Raw genomic sequence first — 27,484 nt, forward strand, 5'->3', positions numbered from 1 at the left:
ATTTATTTGAAAGGCAGAGTGACACAGAGAGGGGGAGATATATATACACACACATACACACACACACACAGAGAGAGAGAGAGAGAGAGAGATCTTCCAATTGCTGGTTCACTCCCCAAATGGCCACATTGACCAGGGCTGGGCCAGGCTGAAGCCAGGAGCTAAGAATTCCATTTTGGTCTCCCACATGGGTAGTAGAGGCCCAAGTAGTTGGGCCATCACCAGCTGCCTCCCAGGCATATTAGCAGAGAGCTGAATTGGAAGCAGGGCAGCTGGGACTAGAACCAATGCTTCGATATACAATGTTGGTGTCTTAGGCAGTGGCTTACCCACTGCACCACAACACCAGCCCCGAAAGCAACATCTTTCTAAAGTACAAAAGGAATACAACTGGACAAAGACCAAAAGATACAAGGGAGCAGGTTAAATAATCGAAAACCTCCTAGAACATTTTGGTCTCTTCCTTTCTGTAGTCACTGTAAATTCTCAAACCTGAGACCATATTGCATGTTCAACTTTATATTCTGTTTTTAAAATGAGTCATTAGGACATATGCATTTTCCCAGTACAAATTCTTTGTAAACTTCATTTTCATGGCTTCAAATAGTCCACCAAGGAAGTGCTTACCAATTCCTTAAATGTTGGTTATTTTAGTTTGCTTCTAAGGTTTCACAGCAATAAATGCCTTTTTTTCCATAAATCTCTGAATTCAGACTGTTTTATTAATATGGGGTTTGGAATTTCTAGATTAAAATAATGCATATTCTGCCACCCATGATTCCTATGGCCAAACAGGTCTCCAGAGGTATAGATTTCCCTTCCCAGCACCTGAGTTAGAAAAGGATGCCCACCAAGTGCATAGTCATCAGCAGTGACACTATTTCTTTTTAACTTGAAGGACTATTTGGGTAAATTCAAAAAAGCTCCTGAGCTAAAAGCTCTGTTTAGCATCCACTCTGAAGAACCATGCTAGCTTATTTTCCCTCTCGCATTCTGCAATGTTTAGATATTCTGAATAGGTGACCTCAGAAATCACTTTGGTTCAACATCTGGAACCAAATGAGCAGTGAGAGCAGAGGACAAACGAGGGGCATCCGTAGCCTGCCTTGGAGCAGGGTCACAGATGGCCTCTTGTTACATAAGCTCCTTCGGAGAGCCACATTCTGCTCACCTCCCGTCTCATCACGGGCTTGGGGAAGGAAGAAGTTGACAGACCCAGTCTGCGACTTGGGCAGCTTCAGAGGGTGCCCTTGTGATGATCAGAGAAGCAGGAGAGCTGGTCATTATGGGGGAGGGCACAGTTGAGAGGCGTAGTGATCAGGGCCAACCTAACACTTAGGCCAGGCTCCGTAATGGCCTCTGAAGGCACGTTCTGCTATTTAAAACTGCCCTCCCATCTCCCGGAAATCCAGCCTTTCCCACTGGAACAAAAGGCTGGGGTATGTGTGCAAGTTCCCAATAGAACACGCCAAACTCGCTTCCAGGAAATTTCCCTAAATTGGACAAGAAAACAAACTTCTCAGAGACTCTCTAAAGGCTCAAAGGAGTAAGGCCAGGGGTGGCCTGGCAGCAAGAGGCTCATGTGAACAGATGGCCTTATTGTCCATCCAGATGGGAGAGTCTGCTTCCTTGATTCCCCAGGGCCTATGTTTGCTGAACACCGTTTTCTCTTACAAGCTCTTCTTTCTTTCTTTTTTTTTTTTTTTTTTTTTTTTTTTTTTTTTTTTGACAGGCAGAGTGGACAGTGAGAGAGAGAGACAGAGAGAAAGGTCTTCCTTTTGCCGTTGGTTCACCCTCCAATGGCCGCCACGGCCGGCGCACCGCGCTGATCCGAAGGCAGGAGCCAGGTGCCTCTCCTGGTCTCCCATGGGGTACAAGCTCTTCTCTGTGTGCTGTTGGATCACATGATGGTTCCATCACCTAATTACTTTTATGCCTCTTTGCTCCAATCCGTCCTGCATGAAGATGATGGGCACACAATTTGGGGGGGTGAATGTGTATGTCATTTTTCCAGTAAGCATAACTAGGTGTTCTAATGTTTGGCCATAGCATAATCCCATTTCTGTGACAGTCCTTCAACACCTGGAGCAGAAACTCTTTTTGTGTTTAAGCAACATGTAACTGGTGAGTTCATGCTCTGAATCTCCTTAACCTTGACATTCTTGGTCCTTTGTGATTGTTCTATGATTTATTGTTTATAAGGCATGATCATCTCCTAAAGAAAATGATTCCAGTTTCCATGGAGATTAGACAGAGGACAGAAAGAGGCAAATGTCCTCACGCTGGACCGGTGGGCTCCCCGAGTGCAGCGTCTGTAGTAGGCGTGGCAAATGCTCTTTCCTTACCACCTGCCACAATTTTCATCCATGCTGGGGGGCTAGAGACTGGGCAACAAGTGAGTAACCCTGCTGCACACACATGTATCAGCCATTCCTCTCAGAGTGCCTGCCCAATGCTTGGGACACTCTGAACGCATGGAATGCAAGTCCTCAATATACAAGCCACCATGTTCTACCTTAGGGACCCTCTTATCCTGGCTGCTTCCAATCTCTTCAGTGTTTTTTTTTTTTTTTTAAGATTTATTTATTTGTTCAAAAAGCGGAGTTACAGACAAAGAGAGGGAGAGACACAGACAGAGGTCTTCCATCCTCTGGTTCAATCCCCAGATGGTCGCAATGTCTGGAGCTGGGCTGATCCAAAGCCAGGAGCCAGGAGCTTCTTCCAGGTCTCCCATGCAGGTGCAGGGGCCCAAGGACTTGGGCCATTTTCCGCTGCCTTCCCAAGCCATAACAGAGATTGGAATTAGGACAGCCGGGACATGAACCAGCACCCATTTGGAATGCTGGCACTGCAGGCCAGGGCTTTAACCTACTGCACCTAAATTCACTGCCAGTTAAACCTCTTCCAGAAAACTGCTGGCCCCTTCAATGTGTTTTTGAAAATAAAAATATGAAAGGGGTGCAGAAAATCAGAAAGTCAAATGCCAAACTACTTTCTTTACTCCAGTGTGTGGGGAGAAAATACAAAAAATAAAATACACATGGTCCCTGTCTTGATTCCCCAAGGACACTCAACAAATGCTACTACACACAGGTCCTCTTGTTTAACTCCTAAGTATCCCTTTAACCCCCAGCTCAGAAACTCACTCTCTTGGATATCTGAATTGTCCTTCTCTACCAATTAAAAGTCAATTGCTTCATTTTCTGCTGACTTTGTTTAATTTGCCTTACTGAACTCATAATATCAAATTAAATTTTTGGCCTTTATAGACTAGACTATGAATGACTCGTGCACAAGGACCAATTTGTTCCATCATATTTGCAGTAGACACTAGGATTTATCCCAATGTCAAGTATATTGTAGGGAAGCAGCAAATGGTGGGGTGGAGCAGTAAAGCTGCTGCCTGTGATGTTGGCATCCCATGTGGGTACAGGTTCAAATCTTGGCTGCTCCACTTCCAGTCCAGCTCTCTGCTAATGGCCTGGGAAAAGCAGTGGAGGGTGGCCCAACAGTTTAGTTCCCTGCCACCCACACAGAAGACCTGGAAGAAGCTCCTGGCTCCTGGCTCCGGCCTGATGCAGCCTGAGCTGTTACAGCCATCTGGAGAGTAATCCAGTGGGTGAAAGACCTTTCTCTGTAGTTCTGACTACAAATTAATAAATCTTTTAAAGCATATTGTATGGATATAGCAAATGTTTTTAATTGCATTGAATGTCAACCTGCATCCTAGCATAGATACTTAAGAATACACACAATGAGCCACGTACATGCTAGGAACTAAGTGCTTCTTCTTCATTCACTTATGCCTTACTCTTCTGCAAGGCAATACTATGATAGTCTCTCTCCATTTCACAGGTGAGAAAACCGAAACCCAGAGAGGTCCAGCAGTCTCCCAGGAGTCACACAGCCATGAAGTGAGGAGCCAGGTAGTCTACCTTCAGGTCAAATGCATGCGTGTAACCCACCACTACTGCACAGTGTCCCTGAGCCATCCTGTAGTGCTCTGAATTCAGCCCAAAGGCTTCAAAGGAAAGGCAGCAAACAAAATGATTTTAAAACTGACATAAGAAAATTCCACCACTTAAAATGTTCACAAATACTTCCATCACTATATGTCCATGCACTTGTTCCTTCAGTCTTCCTACAACCATTTACTTATGACCGTATTCCAAGGACCATGATAGCAACAGACTTCCATCATGACCAGGAAAAGACACAGCCTTTATGTCCACGGAGCTCAGCACCTCAATCACTGCCACTTAAACCTCTTCCGGTAAGCATATGCTGAGAGCCTCCTCTGTGCTGAGAAGATACCGGGTGCTGGAGACCCCACAGTGAATCAAGATTCAAGGGTGGCCGGCGCCACGGCTCACTAGGCTAATCCTCCGCCTTGTGGCGCCGGCACACCGGGTTCTAGTCCTGGTCGGGGCGCCGGATTCTATCCCAGTTGCCCCTCTTCCAGGCCAGCTCTCTGCTGTGGCCCGGGAGTGCAGTGGAGGATGGCCCAAGTCCTTGGGCCCTGCATCCGTATGGGAGACCAGAAGCACCTGGCTTTGGATCAGCGCGGTGCGCCGGCTGCAGCGGCCATTGGAGGGTGAACCAACGGCAAAGGAAGACCTTTGTCTCTGTCTCTCTTTCTCACCATCCACTCTGTCAAAAAAAAAAAAAAAGATTCAAGGGTACAGATGGCAGATGAGACAAAGACACAGCGACAGCTAAGACATGCAAGGACATGGGGTCTTCCAGCTGTGGACGACTTCCTGGAGGAGACCTGGTGACAACAGGATTGGGGCAGCTGGGCGTTCCCCAGGTGAGCGAACCGGAGCTGCTGTAGCGAGAGCTTAGAGATGAGAAGTTACCCTCTGGGTGTCTGTCTACCTGCAATCAGACTGATGTTGCTGGAATACAGTGACAGGTGATCACTGGCAGGAGACCAAAGTTGGAGAAGATGAAGAACATGGCTGACAGATCATGCTGGAGAAAGGGGACTTACATTAAGACTTCTAAGACTCCACTTTCTACATTACATGTAACAGAATGCAAAGGGAACGCACTGGTCCCCAAGAAAGTAGAGGGGAAGGTGGAAGCCATGAGCCCTGCCTCCCCCAGCCAAGAAATGCTTTGGAAATAAGTTAACTGGACTTGCAACTGGACTCCTACTTTATACAAGAGGCAAACGGCGCTTTAACAAGATTGATGTCTAGATTATTCCATGAGCGACAGAAAAGAATGTCAAGGGTGGGGGGAGAAAAATGAAGGAAGGTGGGCCTGAGAAGAATAATGAAGGGTATTAGTGGGTGCTTTATGATGTGTGGCATTTTGCTAATGTTAAGCTTTCCCAGGTGTGTCATATAAGTCACAGAACAAGGCAATGGATGGAAGTTTTATTTTCTTGTTTAAAACAACGAGCCCCTCTGAACTAAATAAAAATGTAGAGGCTTGGGCACAGGGGGAGTCGATTACAAGGGCATAAAATTAATCATGGGGGTTACATCCTACCCTGTAGTAACAAAAACCACCACCATCCTTTCTGTTTGTTTGCTACTTTGAAAAATTACCAAGTGCTTTCACGTCGCATTATTTCCCGCGATCCTATCTCGGCCCTGGGGAGTGGAAATTAAACCATCCCCATGTTATAGATAATGGAGAGTGAGATGGATGGGTCTTCTCCAAGGTAAGGGAGGCAAATGAGAATTTAAAGTCATGTGCGCCAACTCTAAAATGAAATCATTTTGTCTAAGTCACACCCTCCCCCAGCCACCCTTTAAAGAAGAGGTTAGCATCCCTACATCCCCCAGTCTCAAAGTCACATTTTACCTTTATAAAGTCTCTTCAACACAGATGAAATTCCAGATAGCTGGACTTCCAGAAACTGTTATCTCCTCTTTTTCTGCCATGGACTTGCCTGGAAGAAGTGGTTTGTAGTCTCAAAAGAAAAAGCATCAGGAAAAGTTTTCCCCCAGGCAGCCATGGTTAGTTCCCTCTGCTCTCGCTACATGGCGAGTTGTGACTGGGCAAGCAAAATACCTTCTCAAACTGGGAGAGAAGGATGAACACAACAGCCAACCCAGTTTTATTTGGTTTGCAGCGAGTTTTGCTTGGAGCAGTTTTTTTTTTTTAAACTTAATTTTGAAATTGGTATAGACTCCCTAGAAGTTGCAAAAATAGTACAGGGAAGTCCCCTATGTGGTTCCCCTAGATTCCCCCAGTGTAGCATGTTGGATATTTTATACAATATGATGGCAGGATGTTTTTAAGTTTTTTTTTTTTTTTTTTTTCTGGATTAGTTCCCCAAACTAAAGCAGGACCAGCAAACAAAGATCAACAACTGTACTAAGAGATCTGACATCAGAGTTAGATTTCTGGAAACATGGAGGATCTGACCATGGGCTCTTGCATGGGCACGTGGGCAGCTCACTAACGGCTACCGCTTTGTGCACAGACAAGGGCCCTCCCGGGGTCTGGGAACTTCCTTTACTTTCATTACAGGCCTGGCCTCTGGGGGCAGCTGCGTTTGGAGTTGTATCTGCAGAGTAATTGCACTCTCTGGAAGGGAAAGTTTTGAATGACCTTGGGATGTGTCTCCCGCATCTTCCTTCAGGCAAGCCCTTGCGTGGTGTGTGCCCCCTACACACACCCCAGGTCAGAACACAGCTGAAGCCGGGTTTTCTAAGCTGGGGTGCACAGATCCCGACTGCTGGGGTTTGGCAGCCTCAGAAACCCTTTGGAAATGTGAGAAACGTTTGTGCCCTTCTGACCCTGGGTTTAAGTGAATCCATTTTATTTTTATGGGCTACTTTATTGTCGTTTCTGTTTTTGCCTCTGTACTTCAGTTCACTCCTTCCCTGATGTCAGAAATGAATTCCCAAGCATACCTCCTCTGTATTTTTCCTCCATTGCTTTTATCTTTCTTTAGGTCACTCAGAAATAAACCCTGTTCCTTCTCTACCATCCACTCTTTTTCTCACACCCTTTCATCCCTCATCTCTCCATCTAATCCTTGCTGTGTTGAGTCCTATTCATTTTCTTATTTCCTTAGTTATAATTTCCAGGACTTGGAACACGCCTGTACCTCGTCTTTAAACAAAACATAGATAGGTCTCAGGCTAATGGAAATGCAACTCAAGGCAGAAAAAGAGACTTTACCAGATTAACAAGGAGGCAGTCTTCACATTTTTAAATCTGGATGTCTTTGCTCTGTTTTAAAGCCAGACAACGGCAAGGGTTTCCTTTTTCCTTCTCTTCCTTCAACAAAGGAGCTTAGGCTCTATCCCTGATCCCCAACCCAGCAGGAAACTGCATAGACTGAATCGATTGACTGACAACTCTGACAGCCCAAGAGAGGAGAGAAGGGCCCCCCCTGGGAGTGAGCAGAGGCCTTAAGTGATTAGGGTTCTAGGTATTAGGGGTGGGAATTAAAGGGCATACAAAAGGGAGATGTCTCCCTCTAAGGAAAGGGGGCCTGAAGTATTTAAAGTGACCCTCTCCCCACTCTATTCAGAAGCCACCAGCGTGTTCACCAATGCTGCTAGGGAGGGGGTATGTGAGTGTGACCAGTGCTGCTGGGGAGGGTGTATGTGCCCATGACAAGGCAAGACCCACAGTTTGCAAGGCCTCCCTTCCTCCATAAAAGGGGCAGACACTAACAAGCCTGGCAAGACAGCGACCCTCCTGGAACACGCCCTCCTGCGATGTGCCCGCCTTGGTATTAGCTCTGCCCCTTCACAGCGTTTCATCTAATCACAGCCCAGCCGCCCATGCTGGCAAGTCGCCGGGATCACTGCCCTTCTAATGGACGGTCTGGAAGGTCACAAGAAGCAGAGCTGGCTCCCAGCTGGGCTTCTGGGAGCTGACCTTTCATTTCCTTTGTGGCTTGGTGGCAGAAGCACATCCTAATTTCCCAAGAAGGTCTCTGTAATTGGGTTTAATACAATGGCAGCAGCAGAGACCTTTGGCGAGATGGAAACTCAAACTCAAATTTAAGGAATTAATGATTTGAGAACTCAAGGGACCACTAAGCCACGTCTCTTGCCTTTGGTTTCTGTAGTTTGTAAAAAGATGTAGGAAGTCCTGGGATGGGCATTTAGTGCTGAAGTTAGGACACTCCTTGGGATGCCCACATTCCACATCACAGTGCCTGGTTTCAAGTCCTGGCTCCACTCCCAAATCCAACTTTGTTGCTAATGTGCACCCTGGGAGGCAGCAGGTAATGGCCTAAGTAGTTGGGTTCCTGCCACCCATGTGGGAAGCCTGGGTCACTTTCCTGGCTCCTGGCTTTGGCCTCCTGGCTCAGCCTCTGCTATTGCGGGCATTTGGAGTGAACTACCAGATGGAAGATCTCTCTCTGTATCTCTTTTCCTGTCCCTCTGCCTCTCAACTAAAAAACAGTCTTCCTCTGCCACCCTTCACAATCCAAGTATGTCATACTTGAAAGATACACTTACCTTAACAGACAATTCTATCTTACCCCCAGGCAGTACTGAGGTACCCCTGACAAACAAAATGGTGTATCTTTCGGGTGAACAAAGTGATGATTTGATAGACATTGTGAAATTAGTATCACAATCAAGTTAACACCTCCACCACCTCATATAATTACCTGTGTGTGTGTGTGTGCGTGTGCTGTGGCCAGGACACTTAAGATGTAATCTCTCAGCAAACAGCAGGTAGGCAATACAGTATTAACTCTAGTCACCAGGCTGTGCATTTGAGCTCCAGAAACACTGATCTTTCAGCTGGAAGTTTCTGCCTTGGGCCAACATGTCTCCATTTCCCCCACCCTCCAGCCTCTGGAAATCACTGTTCTACTCTCTACCAGTTCAGTGTCTTTAAAAGATTCCATTCAGGGGTCTTTAAAAGATTCATGGTAAGTGCTCCTTACCATTTTTTTTTGATAAATTGATTTATCTTATTTATTTAAAAAGGAGCAAGAGATAGGAGGGAAGGAGGGAGAGAACTATCTCCCACCTGCTTGTCTACCCCTCAAATGCCCATAATGGCTAGGAGTAGGACAGCCTTAAGCCAGGAATTGGGAACCCAATCCAGGTCTCCCAGGTGGGAGGCAGAAACCCAGCTGCTGGCGCCCTCACCTGCTGCCTCCCAGGGGAAGCTGGAATTGGGAGTGGAGCAAAGATTTGAACCCAGGGACTCTGATATGGGATCCAGGATCCCAAGCAGCATCTTCATAGCTGTGGCAAACACGCACCCACACATTATCTTTGAATTCCATTTTCCATGAACTTTTGAAGTCTCCCTCAGACATATCTGTTTCTCTGTGTCTGTCTGGCTTAGTTCACTTTAGCAAAATGTCCTCCCGGTACATTCAGGTGGCCACAGATGACAAGATCCTAAGTGTGTGTTCCCAAGTAACCATGTCCCAAGATCAGCACACACTTTCCTTTGCTTTCTGTTAAGGTCACCTCCTCTAGTTTTCTCATTAGCAGAGATGGAAGTGATGGAGTGATAGAGGGCACCTCATTTTGCAAAGGAATAAAGACAGTAATTAAGTTGCAGTTTAGTCTTCTTTTCCCGGCTAACTAATCCCAATTATTTTTAACCTTTTCACACAGGCCTCTTTTTTTTCGACCTTTTAATGAATTTTCACTGCTTACCTCTGGTCCGTCTCTGGGGATTACATATTCCTCACAGTTTGCTCAAGTTTTTCAAAGGCAATAATGAAATGACTTCCGTCCCCGTCCCCAGCGGTAATAGCAGACCTCCATGCATTTTTGAGGAATAGCTAATAACAAGGATATGCCTATCTTTCAGTTACATTTCTACAATGACATTCCCACTGGAAAGTATCAGCAATACACTGTGCTTTTGTAGCTTAGTAGCATTTTCTGCAAAATAAAGTGATCATTTAAGATTTGTTCTAATAGCTACTGGGACCCTACTAGATATGCAAGAGTTTGCTAAATAAGGGAAAAGAGGCAGACGCTCTTATGTCCTTAGAATACAAATACTGTGATGACAAGAAGGGTGAACTGATATCCTGTGAGCACCTCCTATGTCCCCGGTGCATTCTTAATCTCTTCTAATCCTTCCAGAATCCCTACAAAATGGACAGTGCTTCCTAGGTGAGCAAACTAAAGGTCAGAGAAGGTGAACGCCTTGCAGAAGTACTCATAGTTACTTAATGCTTTTTTTAAAGTGCTATTCACCCAGACTTGTCTTATCCCTAAGCCAACACTAACAACCGCCAGTGCTTTGGTTGTCTTGAATCCGCTCACTGATATGCTCATGGATCCCTTCTCCTACAATCTGGGAGTCAGCTGGAAAGCCGATGTGAGGAGTGACTCACAAATTCCAGTGTCCCCAAGAAGACAATGGGGAGCTCACAGGAGAAGGCATTGACATCTGTCAGGGTCTTCTCAGTAGAGTCACGGTGGCCCAGCACTTCATATTATAGCCCATGGAGCCATCTCTAAGAAGCTGAGCACATGGGCCTGGGCAGGGCTGTTTCCATCCCAACTGCCTCACTTCCTGACTGTGCAGCTGTGGATGGAGCGCTTCACCTCTCTGTGTTTCCAATTTCTCATCTGTAAAATGTTGATAGTGGCTCCCTCACTGCCTCCTTGGACGTGATGAAATGTTTAAAGTGTTTAGAACAGGGCCTGGAATAGATAAATGCTGAGTAATTAGTACTCTTCATTATCACGGAAGTCTCTCCTCGCCAGGCAGGAGCAGAGGGGAGCCTCTTCATGTCCATCATTCTGGAACCATCTCCTCTACGGTAACCATGGCAAACAGCCCTTCCAGATGTTTCCACGATGTTTCTTCTTTCCTTGAACAAAAACTTGAAAATCTTTTTTGAGCACCACAGATATCTAATTTTTTCAGACCAAAGGGAATCTAGGTCTCTATCGGAGCCATAAAAAGGCTTTAAGCAAGGATATGGGGGATTAGACAGGATGTCCTGAAGCAATTAACTACACAAATGGATGAGACAAAGAAGCAAATCTATGTGAAATCCAAGGTCATTGTGTGTCCCTAAAGTGTCTCTGCTTACCTTAAGAGCTCACTTCTGTTTTTTTTTTTTTAAATAAAAATGTCAATTTTTATACTTTAATGTAATTAAATTACATTTAATAAAAACGTGAATTTTTATGTAAAATGTAGCCAATCTGTAACAGAGAGTGCAGGATCGAGGCAAAGAGGGGACACTGAACACGCAGAGAACCGGAGCGCTCTCCAGCCTGTTTCTCAGAGGCGCTCCCGCAAAGCTGATCCGGCAACTCTGCTCGGACGGAGCAGTGAACGCCATAAAAATCCAGGCTGAGTGGGTCCCCAGGAGCTCAGCTGGACCATCCTCACTGCCACACTGAACTCTCTGCAGAGGGGAGAAGGCTGAGGCATGTTCAGAGACGCAGCGCAGGAGGAAGCACGAAGACGGATGTTGCTTGCTGGTAAGCGTGGGCAAGACCCTCCCCTCCTCCCCCTTTCCACATCTGAAACCTGCCCTGACCCTTCCTGTGAAAGCCCAGGCAAACTCCTTCCCAGAGCAGCTATTTCTTCAGGGAGCCCAGTCTTCCCTCTGTCTCCTTGGTCACAGCAAGCATAGCTCTCCTTTGAGGAACACTGGCTGGAGGCTGATGGTTGGGTGACATCCAGGCACGTGGACTCTTTGTATCTGTTTGAAAATAAACCATTTTGCTTTGAACCATCAGAGGCTACTGGATGGTCTTTTTAATTCCTTCATATTTTGGCCAAGGTTGAGCCTATCATAAATAATTTTCAAAGAAACTGACCTGGATAGGTGCTGTATTAGCTGACTCATTGAAATTTCCCAGTTACTCTCCAATGAACATGAAATTGTAAAAATAAAATCTCCTCTGGGAATTGGGCCATTTTCCACCAGGTTGGCCTCAAGCTGACACAGCTTTCTGTTCTTCCTGATGAGGTAGTTTGCTTTCATTTGCCTAATGTTTTATTGTTTGACTTTGCTGTGTGAGGCCTGACTTCATCTTTCAACCACATTTCAGATTCCTTGAGAGGAGAACTCTTGCTGGAACTCTTTGAAGTCTGGAAGTTCTAAGTGTTCCTGACACAGTGATCTCATTCACAAATGTAGCTATCTCACTTGGTCAAGAGTGGGTGTGTCTATCCTCTCAGGCAACAACTACAGTAAAATAATAGAAGCTTTACTACAAAAAATGAAAACGAACCCTTGGTATATTCCTAGAAGCTGGTGTTTTCATTAATTAGCAGTAAAAAGGAAGAAATGATGGCTGCAAAGAGAACAGGGCTGAAACCTTGTCACACAGCACTTTTGCATCTTTGGCTCATCTTTCACTGTAAAGGGGGATTATTAGTTAAGTCCACAAGGCATTTTCTCTCCCCACTGTGTTCTGCACATGCCCAGGAAAGGGGACTCCAGTTCCTTTGTGATCAGAGGACTGGCTGACAAGCCGGTCAAATGCTAGGTTCTTGGGTGAAGTTCTACTAATACCTGGAAGGCCAGTCTCCTGCAACATTCATTCATTCATTCATTCATTCCTCTGCTGAGAATTATTGAGTACCCACTGTTATCATGTAACCCAGAAATACTACCACTCTGGTAAAAATCAGGCAGGAAGTGCCAGAACGAAGGCACATCAGGTCCGTCTGAGGGCTATGAGTGGAAGATGGGAGGGCAAATGCTTACTCCAGGCTCTGCTAAAACACTCTCTTCCATGAATCCACCCTGCATCTTGGGGCCCTGTGTTTCCAAAGTTTTTACCCAATACCTTCTTTTTCGTTGATTTCCTGTAGTGTTACCTCCTTGTTCCCTTAGAGGTGGGGAAACACCTCGGCAGGAACAGGCACTTTAGGGCCAGGCTGAAAGTTGAGTGCCGGCTTCAAACTCTTACTTGGATTCTAACCTCTCTCAACCTCAGATTCTTCATCTGTGAATAAAAAACAACACTGGTTGTCCTCAAATACAATGTAGGTAATGCATTTCATGAACACAGAGGCTACAGTAATTATAACACACACATACACACCACGTCCACTTTCCTAAATAATGTACGCATATGAGCCCACTGAATTCTCACTATCACCCTGTGGACACTTTGGCTATTTCAGGCTCACAGATGACAATCAGTGATGCCCAGAGATTGTAGAAGCCTCTCAAATCATACAACAAGCTAAGTGCTAGTTCTGCAGCTTCCATTGAGGTCAACAGCCTTGTGTTTATAATCAGACCACTTGCTATACTCCTGTCTATAGAACACAGTAGCCACAGCTAAGTGGTAACCACTTTTATCCTTGTCATATACACAATTTTAATTATCTTTCCCCCACTACTATGTTAATCACCTCAAAGCAAAACCCATGTCATATGCACCTTTCTACTCCTGTGCTCTACACATAGGAGGTCCACAATATTTTTGTTGCATTGGATTAAAATGCCTTTTCTAAAAACAAAACAGTGAAAGAAAACAAACCAGCAAAAACTTAAGGGATCTACTATGTTAGATTTCAATTCTGTCCATTTCTGTGGGTTAATGTCTTTTCTATGACCCTAGAACCCTGTGCAAAATGCAAATTCTTGAACACTCTAGAATGCCACCCTCCATTTCAATCATTTCACAGCTCATCAGCCTCCAGTTCCCTTCTTCCTCTCCCAACCCCTCACCATAAGCCATGCCTAAAAAACAATTCTCACCTTCCATTCCAGATTTGCATCTTCCGTTTATTTGCGATGTTGCTAAGAGTCACCTGCCAACTGGCCCAGGGGAACAGACATTGATACTAACAAGTTTAAAGAGAATATAGATGTCTACAGCTTCTGAACTTGGAAGTGTATGGAAAGCAGGAATGAGGGTGGGCTGGTCAGATTTTTCAATCAGTTGCACAACTCTCCATCTTTCAAAGACTGCAGGATAAAAATTCCTAACCTGAGACTTTACAACACTAGGTACAACATGAAGACAAGTTATTTTTATTTGTTTTGTGAATTAGGTGTGTATCTCTTTGCAAGTCTAATTCCCTAATGGGTCTTCGCCTATGAACACACTATTCAAAGACTGAAGACGAAGTCAGTCTCAAGCCATTGTTTAAGACAACTGACTCTCAGTGCAAAAAAAATTCATGTGGGCCACAAAATGGGCCATTAGGTATTGTGTTGCAAGCAAACAAACCAGTGGACCAAATGTTTGTGTTTTTCCCCCTTTCTTGCTCCAAGCTGTTGCTTTGACGCTGGTTTTTCAGCCTGCTAAGACCGTGACAAGAATGAGTTGTATGCTAGAAAATATAACCCAGAAATCCAGTTGGATGGAAATTTGTACATGCTCATTCTTAACCACCATCCCAAGCCAGAAATCTTTTTGGGCCATTCGATTATTTTTCCCAGCTGACATTTTCTGAGAATGTGCTCAGATTCAGGAATTATGCTGGACACTGTCGCTACAGGGATGAACAGCTGAGTTTTTGTCTTGAAGGATTTTTCCAGGTTGTTGGTGAAGAACAGCTCACAGATGTCTCTACGCCTGATAAACTGAGCACACTGTTCCCCAGTCCTTCAACCATGCCCATGCAATCTAAGACCCTGAAACCATGGGACCCCACAGGGACCGTGTCTACACCCTTGCCATCCCCTCTCTGTGTTTCTGCACCTCGTGTCCTTCATTACATAAAACCAAAATGAATTAGAGCATTTTATAAAAAAGTGTCCCCTTGACAATGAATAATTTTCCCAGCAGGGGACACGTGGCAAGGTCTGAAGATACTTTTTTTTTTTTTTTGACAGGCAGAGTGGACAGTGAGAGAGAGAGACAGAGAGAGAAAGGTCTTCCTTTGCCGTTGGATCACCCTCCAATGGCCGCCGCTGTAGCCGGCGCACCGCGCTGATCCGATGGCAGGAGCCAGGATCCAGGTGCTTTTCCTGGTCTCCCATGGGGTGCAGGGCCCAAGCACCTGGGCCATCCTCCACTGCACTCCCTGGCCATAGCAGAGAGCTGGCCTGGAAGAGGGGCAACCGGGACAGAATCCGGCGCCCCAACCAGGACTAGAACCCGGTGTGCCGGCGCTGCAAGGTGGAGGATTAGCCTATTGAGCCATGGCGCCGGCTCTGAAGATACTTTTGATTGTCACAATTGTGGGGGAAGCTGCTATCGGCATCCAGTAGGTAGAGGCCAAGGATTTGGTTAAGCAACCTGCAAAGCGTGGGACAGCCCAAGAGCACAGAGTCAACCAGCCCCAAATATCACTGGCGCTGGGGCTGAGCACCCTGCGCTGGGCTACACTAGCGTGTGTGCCTCTCGTTCTCCCTTCTGTTTTCATCTTTCTCCTGTTCCTGTTCTCCCACTTCCCACTTCTGTTTCTCCTTTCCCACTGTCTCATTCTTCCCCTTCTTTCTAATCCTCTCTTTTAAACCAACTCCTTCCCCTTTGATGACAGATAAACAATGAGTTTCTTCTCTGAGTCAATGCTACACCCCCAAACCCAAATGGTAAGGTTGCCAGAGGCAAGCAGCATGGCGGCATCTCGGATGCCAGGACCTGTTAAAGCAGAGTGCCCCACAAGTGTTTTTCCTCTGAGCTTCCGGCCTGCTGGAGTTTGAAAGCCACCAGATTGCAGAAAGATAACACTTCATGTGTTCTTAAGTAGATAAGAACTCAGCTGTTTGGAAACACCAGGGTTCACCGCTTCTAATTGTTGTCAAGTGCACGGGTCTGGCACAACACCTCACACTGCCATCATCAAATTACCAAGGACTGCATTAGTTTGCTAGGCTGCCTCAGCCGAGGGGGCTTACGCAACAGAGACTTACTTCCTACTGTTCTAGAGGCTGAACCTCTGAGATCAAAGAGCCAGCAGCGTTACTGCCCTGAGGTCTCACCTGTCGGAGACCAGGGAATAGATGCCTGCTGTCTTCTGTGACTTCACATGGTCTTTCTTCTGGGCCTGTATCCTAATCTATCTTATCTATCTTTTTTTTTACTTAAGAAAGCTTTTATTTAATCAATACACATTTCATAGGTATAGCTTTAGGAATATAGTGGCTCTTCCCCCAAACCCAATAGTTGTATTAGAACCTACAAGAGGGCTGGCACTGTGGTACAGTAGGTTAATCCTCCTTCTGCGGTGCTAGCATCTCATATGGATGCCAGTTCTAGTCCTGACTGTTCCTCTTCCAATCCGGCTCTCTACTATGGCCTGGGAAAGCAGTAGAAGATGGCCCAAGTGCTTGGGCCCCTGCACAGTGTGGGAGACCTGGAGGAAGCTCCTGGCTTCTGGTTTCTGATTGGCTCAGCTCTGGCTGTTGCAGCCATTTGGGGAGTGAACCAGTGGATGGAAGACCTCTCTCTCTCTCTCCCTCGCACTGTCTGTAACTCTACCTCTCAAATAAATAAATAAAATTTTTAAAAAAAGATAAAGAACCTATACGAATGCTTCTTTTACCCTTAACCATTTCCTTAAAAACTCCTTCTCCAAATACAGTCATGTCGTACCCAATACAATTCAGCCCATAAAAAGAATATTGTTATACTGCTCACCCCTTGCTAAATTGCAATTATATACTAAATTGCCATTATATACTAAAATCCCCATTATCTGAAAATTCTTAATTAATAAATAATTAGTATTTCAGTTTGTCATCAAGTCATACAATTTTTGAAATTGGTCCTGTGGTGGCTTGAGTTGTGTCCCCCACACCAGAGTCATGTATTAAAGTGTAAACCCCATTCCTCACAATGTGACCTTACTTGGAAACAGGTCTTTGAAGATATAATTAATGTGAAGCGATTCTGGAATGGTATGGGCCCTTAGTCCGATATGATTGGCATCCTTGTAAGAAGGGGGAGGGTTGGGCACAGAGAGGCACACAAGGACGATGATGTGAAGATGGAGATGCAGGAAGAGGTACTGGTGATACAGCAGAAGCCACAATATCACCAGCAAACCACCAAGAGCTGGGAAAGAAGCATAGAATGCATTCTCCTTTGCACGTGTCTGAAAGAACCAGCTCTGCTGGCACCTTGAACTTGGACTTCTAGCATCTCAAGCTGTATCACAACAAATCTGAGTGCTTTAAGTCACCTAACTGGTCATATTTCACAATGCCAACCCTAGAAAAATTAATACAGGCCCTCTCCTCTACATTTCCATAACGCTGGATAAAACTGAGGCAGTCACCTTTTCTCGCCTGGTCTGTTGCAGTCAATTTTGGGTACCATTGCCATGGCAAGACTAACATCTTCCCATTCCATAATGCTCCACCCAACTTCCTAGTGCCAATTCTAAAATTCAAGCATCACCGTATAAGGAATGTCCACCATCATCCATAGGGTGTGTCCCAAGATTATGAGCCCAATATGCAAGCACAAGACCCCCCCCCCCATTAATAAAATCACTTCTCTCTCCTGAGCACCCTCTACCCAATCTTTAGATGGCCCAAGTTTCCTCTTAGATGTCACAGTCCATTCAGGCATGAGGACACAAGAGTGATCCACTCTCAGGAAGCTACCCACCAGGGGCTTTTACACCATTTTCAAGGGGGGAGATCACCAGGGTATCCAGAGAAGAGCTCTTCCTCCACTACGAGTTTGTCTGTTTTGGTGTAAGAAACCCCAATGGTTTTGTGCTCTTTGACAATCCAGCTCTTGTCAAATGTTGGCCCCCACTAATGAAACTGAGCTAAGGCGCAGCTCAGCTCAGTGTCTGATAACCGAATTTTCTTCTATTTTTCTTGCTGATGGTTCTCTGCACAAACAATCAACTTCATTATGCTGGGTTAGGAGGATGCTCTACCAGAGAAAATTGCTCACATCAAATAAAAACAATTCCATATGGCAATCCTAATCACTGCAAGACTAGTTAAGCCTTGACCACACAGTTTGTGCTAGCATTTCATCTGACTTACTGTCTTGGCTGGTTGCCAGCATGTTGCTGTTCTGGGTCCTGGGTGACAAATTCAATCTAGGAAACCCTTTGCAGTGCTCTTATCTTTATGTTTTAAGTGGTTCTTCCCATTTTGTCTTCAGGGTAAACTCTAAACCTCATATACGCTTATCCTAGAAATCGTTCGATGTGCAATAAATACTAAACACCTGCAATGTGCTAAGCACTCTGTAGAACCCCAGGATGCTGTATTTTTGTAAAAAATGAGGTGTTTTGCTGATTACTGCGTGGGTTTATGATGCTTTTCCTAGTTGTGGGTATGAGTTGTTGTGTAATCAAGCCCTGCATGTATCTCCTTATGGCAAGGAGAATAAAGCACTCTGTGGACAGAGTGCCTCTCCTCATCTCCTTCTCTCCGGCGCCCCTCTCACTCCACCCATGTTGTCATACATGTCCCATGCCCTTTCATATCCCTGCCTTTGTTTCTCCTCTCCTCTTGACTGAGAACACCCTTCCCATCTGCCAACATTCACCTCCAGGAACATCATCTGCGAGGCTTTGTTTTTTCTCTCGTAGGCGTTCCACCTCCAATGACAATTATTCCTTCCCTACAATGCTTTTGTGATATTTGTTTAAACTGCTTTTGCATCTTGCTTTATTCTGTATTATAGTATCACGTTGGCAATTCTCAGTGAAATCTTGACTCAATCATTTATCTAGGTATCCTGATATAACGTGGACAAGCACTTTAGCTTCTCTTTCCTTTTTGTGTAATGGTGGGGTCGTAATAACATTTTCTTTGAACAAATATCTCGCTTCTTTCCATTTAGCATGTGACTGTGGCTGATGAAAGTGACATGTGACATTTTTTGGCCAGACACTTAATTGGCAAAGGGAGATGCTCCAGAGCTCTTTTTTCTCTGCAATATAAATAAAAAATATTTCAGATATCAACCAGGAATGTTCCAGGTAGAACATCCCAGAATATTCAGATGGCCTGCCTCAAAGTATCAATATCCTCAGTTGACTCTACTAGACAAGTAACAGGAGCAAAAAGTGAACCTCCAGGTTTTGTGGGTGCCTGGTACTGAGCCGAGTCTAGATCATCCTGACTAATCAAAGGGTTATAATGAGAATTAAATAGGATGATATCAATAGAATATTTGATGGTGATTGGCAGATGGGAAATGTTCATCCATCATTAACACCATTCATAAAATGCATAATGAGGCCAGAGTGCTGTCAATTCTAACTTACCCATGTATACCTGTTCTGTTTCAGTGTTACATGTTAATACAGTCTGAATCTTTCTACAAATAAACTTTATTATCCAGTGTGGCACTTGCTACCTCTTAATATATTTTTCTGTCTGAAATAAGCCCTCTGGCCTGTCTTGAACTTATTTGCTAGGAACGATCAATATAGGCACTTTATTAAGTGTTCCTAGTTCTTAAGAGAATGTCAAGACTCTTGCTATGGTGCCCTTTATGAGCTAGGCCATGTCCCTCCATCACCTCAGGGGCAGGGGGATGTGCACAGCTGCTGGGTTCCAGGAAGACTCAGTCTCAATGCACAGGCTCCTTGGCGTCATGCTGAGAAGAACCTATTTTGGAGTCAGAGGCACCTGCCTTCAGAAGTGACCTCACCACTTTCTGGCTCTGGGAACTCAGTGACACTGATTAACCTCTTGATGCTATAGTTTCCCATGCATAAAATGGAAGAAAAAAAGAGTGCCTATCTGATAGAATTGTGAGAATTAAATGAGATAACACATATAAAACACTTGGCAAGGTGCCTGGTGTATAGTAAGCTCCCAATAAGTGGTAGGTATTATTATTACAGCAAGTTGCAACTCAAAGTACATTTTCTGCCAAATATTCTACAGAACTCATTGAACTGTGAAGTTCCCATTATAACAGGAAGGAAAAAAGAGAGAAAGAAAACAGGGATCATCAACACTGGCTTGGGAAAGAGGAGATAACTCTTCGGTGTCGTCTGCTTTTTGCCCATTAGCTTCTTCTACAGAACGTCTGCTGGGGAGAGAAGTGTCAGTGAGTCGACCTTGGATGGTCCTTAAGAACTCCAGCTACACCTGCAGGATCTGTGATGTGACAAAAACAATAGTAATTTGTTCTTAAGAGTTCTTTTCTAGGAAGAAGTGAATTACACTCTCAAATTAATTTTTCCAAAATGATGCAACATCAAGAATGACAAAGTTCTGGACAAAGGAAAACTACTCCAGTTTCTCATGTAAGTGTGCATGGGTGGTTCTCTTGGAGTGGAGAGTTTACCTGGATATTAGCATGTTTTCTCTTTCCTTGCCTGACTTGGGAAAAGAGTTTCCTTCAACCTGGAAGACTAAAGGAGTAAAGACTCAGTTCCAAGGGTGTGGGTCGCAGCCTCAAAGGAGCAGAGCTCAAGCCAGAGGTCATCAAACAATGGTCCAAAGGCTGATCTTGGTCAGATTTTGTGAATAAACTTCTTTGAAAGATTCATTTATTTTATGAGAGAGAGAAAGAGGAGAGAGAGAGAGAGAGAGAGAGAGACAGACAGACAGATAGACAGACATATCTTCCATCTACTTGTTTGCTCCCCAAATGGTCACAATGGCCTGGGTTGGTCCAGGCAGAAGCCAGGAGCCCAGAGCTTCCTCCAGGTCTCCCATGTGGGTGGCAGGGCACCAAGCACTTGGGCCATCTTCTGCTACCTTCCCAGGCACGTTCGTAGGGAGCTGGATCAGCAGTGAAGTAGCCAGGACTCAGACTGGCACTCCAGAAAGGATGCTGGCTTCATAGGTAACAGTTTAACCTGCTGTGCCACAGTGCTGGCTCCAAGTAAGTGAGTTTTAATGGGGACATAGAAGAACCCACTGATCTACATATCATCTGTGATGCTTTTGCATTACAATGTCCAAGTTGAATAGCTGCGGGAGGACACTATGGTTTGCACAATCTAACATATTTGCTATCAAGTCCCTTACAGAAATCTGTTGAGCCTTGACTGAGAGAGATTACCAGCAAGGAAGCTTTCTGATGTGACGTGATGCAAAGGACTGAATGCAGCTAACACTGAAGGAGCTTGGAAGTGGGTTCATCTTCAGGATGGAACACAACCCTACTGATAGCTTTGGTTTAGCCTCCTAGGACCCAGTCATACCACATCCAGACTTCAGAACTGCAGGGTAATAAAAGATGGTATCAGCTCCCAAATTTTTGATCATTTGTATTGCAGGAATAGACAACTCATACAGAGGAAATGAGTTATTTGGATATTAAATGAAAAGGTTGGCCCCAGAAACCAGAGGAACATACCAAATATTTGGGTAAGTGCTGTATCTCCCTTTGAATCTGTATTGAAGAAAGATCTGTAGGATATAAAACAAATTTTAACTGTGAATATCTTTAGGGATTTAGGTCAATTACAGATGTTATTCGTTCTTTTGCTTTTTTTCTCTTGAACTTGGCTCACTTTTGTAATAAGCCAAAAATGAAGAAAACAATTTCCAGGTAAACATGAAGCAGAAGCTGGATGGCCAGAGGCTGTTGGTCTTTCTGCAAAATGAACAGACAGCCATTTCCCCCAACCCTGGCAGCTCAAAGCCTTCGCTCTTCTCAAGCATTCAGAAACCTGACCCCCAGGAGCTGTGGATGAATCTCTGAGAGGATGCACAGACAATCCCCTCTCTCATCACTGGCTCATAAAACTTGGAGCTGGCCAAGCCCAGCGTTCTCATCGGATAACTCAAGGACCTGATTTCCAGAGGCACAATATCTATCCAAGGCCAAACGATTAACAATGAAGTTAGGGTAGGAATTCGTGTTCCTTAGCTTCAGGTCCAGTGCTCTTTCCTGCTGACTCCAAAGTCACCACTGGAACTTTGCATTTTAGAGCGAGAAAGGACCTGAGCTCTCAGCTGGGGGAAGATCCTCGCTAGATAGATGAGGAATTGCAGATGAAAAGGTGGTAAGGGAATCTCACTAAGATCACTCACTGGGCAGTGGAAACGACAGGGGCAGAATCCAGAGTTTGCCATGTAACCCAGTGATCTTAGATCCACAGGGAAGGATCAGCTACCGCCCCCTGCACCAGTGGTGTCTCACTGCACACCTGTGCTGGCCCCAAGGTGGGCACTTGCGGAGAGCTCTGGTATCTGACATCAAGGAAGGTGTTTGACCCATGGAGGGTGATCTGTGTTGTTCATTGTGCTCCCTTTCCCTCCTGTAGTCACAGAGGTAAGAGAAGCTGGCCAGCTTTGGCTCTTACAAGGTCAGTCATTTCTGTTAGAGAGTGAGGGGAGCAAGAACGCACCCCCATTGAGTGTGGGTCACCACACTGGCATTTCTATGCTTGTCACCAGCAACCAGCTTTCTCTCTCCCTCCTGTCAGCCAGATATTTCTTTCAGTGTCACTTGAACGGGTTTTTGCTCCAACAGGAGATTTGTTTGTGGAGCTGCCTCCAAGGCAGAGTGGGAAATACAGCCCATGGGAAGTTCCAGGGGGCTTTAGGCATGAGTTTAACAGAAAGGCCTGGAAGAAAGGGAAGAGAGCTAATATTTGCTGCTATCTGCAATGTATCAAGTATTTCACTTAGTCCTTTTTCCATACAACAAAATGATATAAAGTTTACTATGTACTGCATTCCATTGGATGAAGTTCATGTCTTAGCTTATCAGAGCCCAGGGACAGTATATTGGAATTGTGTGGATTGCAGAAATTATGTGTTATCAGAAAGGACTCAGGGCCAAGGAATGAGGAATTCCAGTCAGTCACATGTTCTTGTTGAAGGGAAAAGGACAAGGTTCAAGCCCAAGTGCTCTCTGGTTTGCCTGCATGGGTGCCAGTTTAACTGGTGTGGAAACCGATGTGGAAATGGACCTTCTCTTTGCGTGATGCGTATAAGTTGTATCACTGCTTTCCCCTGCAGCAAAGTTTAGCCAATGCACTTGGAGCAGCTGTGGCTCCATTATCTCACGTGTGGGGTCCATTCTGTACGCAGGGATTTCAGTGTTTGTCATCTGCAGAATCTCAGCTGTTCCTGAGCAAGGCTGATTAGGAAACGCCCTGGCACATGTGCTGGAGAAGCAATGAACATACGCCAAGGGCCGGGGCAGTCCTCTGCATACCACCCAAGATTGCCCTGGTTTTTGCTCACTCAGTCCTCACTCTGTTGCAGACGGACTGAGCTTCTGTTTTTCTGGTACGCATGCACCCTCTCATACTTCTTGCATTTGAAATGGATGTTTTCTTTCACATGGGACAAACTCCTGCCCTCTTTAACTTCCCTACTTCCACAAGCCATCTGTGCGAAGAATGAGGTTCTTCCAGTCTCCAGTGAAACATTACTTCTTTGGGGAAGACACTTCTGGTTCTATCATCTCCCAAGACTCGTTAAGATCCTATGATAGCTTCTCCTCCCACCTAAAGGTTTTCCTCCCTGTCTGTGAGCTCTGTATGAGTGGCAGGTCATGTTCAGGATTATGTTTGATCTCACCAGCCCAGCCTAAGCATGGAGTGGACTATTGGAAATACGTGTGGACCATGTGTGGTCCACAGGGGTGAATATAGTATAGATTTTGACACACATTCACAGAGGTAAACTGAATAGTAAGGCAAGCTATGGTTCCCCAGCCAAATCCAGCCTACCACTTGATTTTTTTAAATAAAAGTTTTATTGGAACATAGTCATAGGCATGTCCATTATTTTTATACCTGGTATTTGATTATCCTTGAGTTACAAATGCAGAGTTTTGAACAGTTGCAATGAGGATAGTAACACCCACAATGCCAAATCATACTTACACTCTAGCCGACCCCTGATCTAGATTCTTTCAAGTCCAGGAAGAGATATAAGGAAATCACTACTCTAAAACTCCTCTATTTTTGATTTTCCAATTCCCCTTTATACCCACAACCCATAGCATTCTATGCATTACACATTAAAAATGGCCATGTCTTAAAAATGTTTAGGGGAAAATAATTGTGTCTTGGGCCAAAAGTCATGCAAAGTGTTTTCAGTTTTGAAATTTATTCCATTTTCTGCCTAATTAAATTGTACCAACTTCCAAAGCATAGATTGAATTCCCCCTCTTCCAGGAGGCCTACTGTTCATCCCAGCCCTCAGAATGTCTTCCTTCTTGGAGGTTATTACTATAAAACTTAATGAGGGAGCCATTTATTCAGGACTCCCTGGAGACAGCTCTTATGTTGTCTTATGTCATTATTTAATATATATTAATTTCATTTTCCCAATTAGATGCTAAGCCCCTGAGGGTGAGGTCATTAAGTACCAAGCTGGAACTAAAAATGTTATAAAATGTAATTCACATCTTCACCATCCAGTTTGTACAAATGAGCTTATGGATGAAATATCCACATGTCACCAAGTTCGCTTCAGCTCCCTACAGGGAACTTCAGGTCCCCTTGGAGTGTCCCCCGTCTGCATCTGGGAATCCTCCAGGTGGTATCTCATTTGTGCTCATTAATCAGGCTGTGGGCCATGGCTAATGTGCTCTGTGCAATGTGTGCTCCCTTCTTGCCCAGGTTGTTTTCTCTGCCTTGTGGGCTAGACCAGGGTACATTGGTAGGATCAAGCTGAGCAGGATCTCTCTTGTGTTCCCAAGGTGAAGTTGTTCTTGGTGGTCCTTACGTTGCTAGAGACAAGTTCCAGAACTTTATGCAGAGAGTGAATAAAATCACTCCATCCATGTGCTACTTTGCCCTCTTGGGCACAGAGCATCCCTGCTTGGCCCACACCCCCAGAGCCCATGCAGTGTCACTTTCTCCATGAGCCTGGGCAAGGGTTGTTGAGCTGAGTACCATAAGACCACCAAATGGTGAGGAAGTCCTTGTGGTCATGTGGAGGGAAAGCAAAACCATCAGCTTCCGCATGCTCCAGTCGTCTCAGCCCAGGCACCAGGCAAATGGCTGAAGAAGCCCTCTGGGAAATCCCAGTTTCAGCAAATGACAAATGGTCAAGAATTGAGACACTAGACCTACAGCCTTGGCCAAGCACTTACAGGCAGCTCCAGCCCTTCACTAGCCAGACACTGTGGAACACAGAAGCAAGAGGAATGACACTGTCTCTCCATGTGCTTTCAAACTCCCGATCCACAGACTCAAGGGCATGCTAAAATTTAGCCTTTTCATGCCACCTAAGTTTGGCGCTATTGCAATACATAGCAGTAAGAAACTGGAACATTTCTTTCAACTTCCTTCTTGAACATATCGGGCAGGTGAAACACAGGTAGGTCACCCAATCTGCAGTCAATCAGACATGCTCAGCCCTGAAATGGGCAGATGGTACTTTCTCTTCCAGGCTAGCGCCTCCACACTGAAACATGGCATGAATGAAGGATTGAAAGAAAGGAGACTTCAAAAGAGGAGGAGGAAGGAAGGAAAGGATCGTGGTTTCAACAATGGAAATACAAGATGGGGTCAATACAGGGCACAACTGGACATAAACTATTCAGTTATTTTCAAAGTTCTACCAGCTTCACCATGCCAAAGCTGCAAACCACCTCTATTTGACTGCAGTAGTTGGTGGATGAATCATGACGAGTATATAGATAGAGCAACCCCTCCACCCCTCTCCTCCTTGCTCTCTTTGCTCTGAGCATTGGAATTAACCAGGCTGTTGTCCCAGGGAAGCCACACAATGGGCCGTTCTTTGAACAAGAGTGGCCACACATCAACCTGCCATCCATGCACCTGTTGTCTTTGCACTGATCTCTACTGGAGTAGTTGGCCGTGTGGCAAGGTATGTCCATAGTATATGATGTCTATCACCATACCAGTCCATCAAGTGACTTCTGCTTTGGGAATGAGGGGCATAGTGGAGGTGAGAGGATTGTAAGACATGGATGCTGAAGACTTGCAGAAAGAGTCAAAAACACCATCACAGAAAATTGACAGCTAACAGAGAGAAAGCAAATGAGCTGAGAAAACAGCCCAGCCTGCTGGTGCCCACTCAGCTCTTACCAGTGTCTCCCTTCTCCATCACTGGATGGGTTCGATCTCTGCTATTTTTTTTTCTTTCAACTTAAAAACCTCCCCAATAGCACAAGTGACAAGAGGCTTCCATTCTCACATCATAAGTGCCTCCATCTCTCAATTCCCCCAAGTGACAAAATGCATCATAAAACATGAAACACACAGCCTTCTCTTGTTTGAGTGCCAACCATCCTTCAACACATCATCACAAACCCTGTGCTGATGTTAACAGTGCCCGGGCTTGCTGAAAATGATTGCATCAGTCCACCTCTTCTCCAGTTGCCGGGCGTGATATAAGCAGTGATTTATTCAAAAGGAGCCTCCGGCAAGCAGAAAGTTACAGCCCTCATGATTTTTTTTCCTGTGGCTGCCTTAATTTTTTTTTTTTTTTTTTTTTTTTTGACAGGCAGAGTGGACAGTGAGAGAGAGAGACAGAGAGAGAAAGGTCTTCCTTTGCCGTTGGTTCACCCTCCAATGGCCGCCGCTGCAGCCGGCGCACCGCGCTGATCCTGGCAGGAGCCAGGAGCCAGGTGCTTTTCCTGGTCTCCCATGGGGTGCAGGGCCCAAGCACCTGGGCCATCCTCCACTGCACTCCCTGGCCATAGCAGAGAGCTGGCCTGGAAGAGGGGCAACCGGGACAGAATCCGGCGCCCCAACCGGGACTAGAACCCGGTGTGCCGGCGCCGCAAGGTGGAGGATTAGCCTATTGAGCCACGGCGCCGGCTCCTTAATTTTTTTTATAAAGACATTTTCCTCCTCAGTTCACATTGGATTTTTTTAAAAAATATTTTATTTATTTATTTGACAGGTAGAGTAACAGACAGTGAGAGAGAGACAGAGAGAAAGGTCTTCCTTCCATGGGTTCACTCCCCAAATGGCCGCCACAGCCGGAGCTGAACCGATCTGAAGCCAGGAGCCAGGTGCTTCCTCCTGGTCTCCCATGCGGGTGCAGGGCCCAAGGACCTGGACCATCCTCCACTGCATTCCCGGGCCACAGCAGGGAGCTGGATTGGAAGAGGAGCAACCGAGACTAGAACCCGGTGCCCATACGCGATGCTGGCACCACAGGCGGAGGATTAACCAAGTGAGCCACAGCTCCAGTCCCCACATTGGATTTTGATTGAAACATTTTCTTTTCACTCGGAGATAATTTTAGGGAATTTTATCTAGATTTCCCAGGCTTCTGAGTGGCTTTCATGGGAAGAAACTTGTTGATCAAAGTACTTCTAAGGGTCAAGCCTTTGCCTAGTTAAGACACCCACGTCTCACATCAGAGTGTCTGGATTTGGTTCCCAGCGCCAGCTCCTAAGCTTCTGCTAACACAGACCCTGGGAGGCAGCAGTGATGGCTCAAATAATTAGGTTCTTGCCACCCACTCGGGAGACCTGGATTGAGTTCCGGACTCCTGACTGCTTTGGCCGTTTAGTGATTGAATCAGCAGATGAGAGGGGTCACACTCGCTCACTCACTTGCTCTCAAAGGGAATAATTTTTTTAGATAAAAGTGTTCCTGGGGGCAGCATTGTGGCACGGTGGTGCCAGCATCCCATGTGAGTCTGAGTCCTGGCTGCTCCATTTTCAATACAGCTCCTGAGGAAGCAGTGGGAGATGACTCAAGTGCTTGGGCCCCGGCCACCCATTGGGGAGAACTGGGTTCAGCCTCTCCC

At 45.5% G+C, this 27,484-nt stretch overlaps 1 long non-coding RNA gene across 3 annotated transcripts in view; it reads right to left on the reverse strand.

The window, feature by feature from the left end:
- Positions 1-27,484, reverse strand: part of LOC149120615 (uncharacterized) — an 80,089-nt gene that overhangs the window by 37,997 nt on the left and 14,608 nt on the right. Inside the window, exons 2-3 of one of the 3 annotated variants that reach the window (XR_016226386.1) lie at positions 12,729-12,887; positions 11,131-11,632 (exon numbers count right to left, since the gene is read on the reverse strand). The exons of 1 other annotated variant lie outside the window; for it this stretch is intronic. This is a non-coding gene — a long non-coding RNA (uncharacterized LOC149120615). Of the gene's footprint in view, positions 1-11,130; positions 11,633-12,728; positions 12,888-27,484 lie in introns of those variants that run through there. One more of the 3 variants, XR_016226387.1, reaches the window with a different exon arrangement.

The sequence above is a fragment of the Oryctolagus cuniculus genome, chromosome 19 (assembly GCF_051225735.1).
Source record: "Oryctolagus cuniculus isolate XC-2025 breed Fujian yellow rabbit chromosome 19, ASM5122573v1, whole genome shotgun sequence".
NCBI classification, from domain to species: Eukaryota; Metazoa; Chordata; class Mammalia; order Lagomorpha; family Leporidae; genus Oryctolagus; species Oryctolagus cuniculus.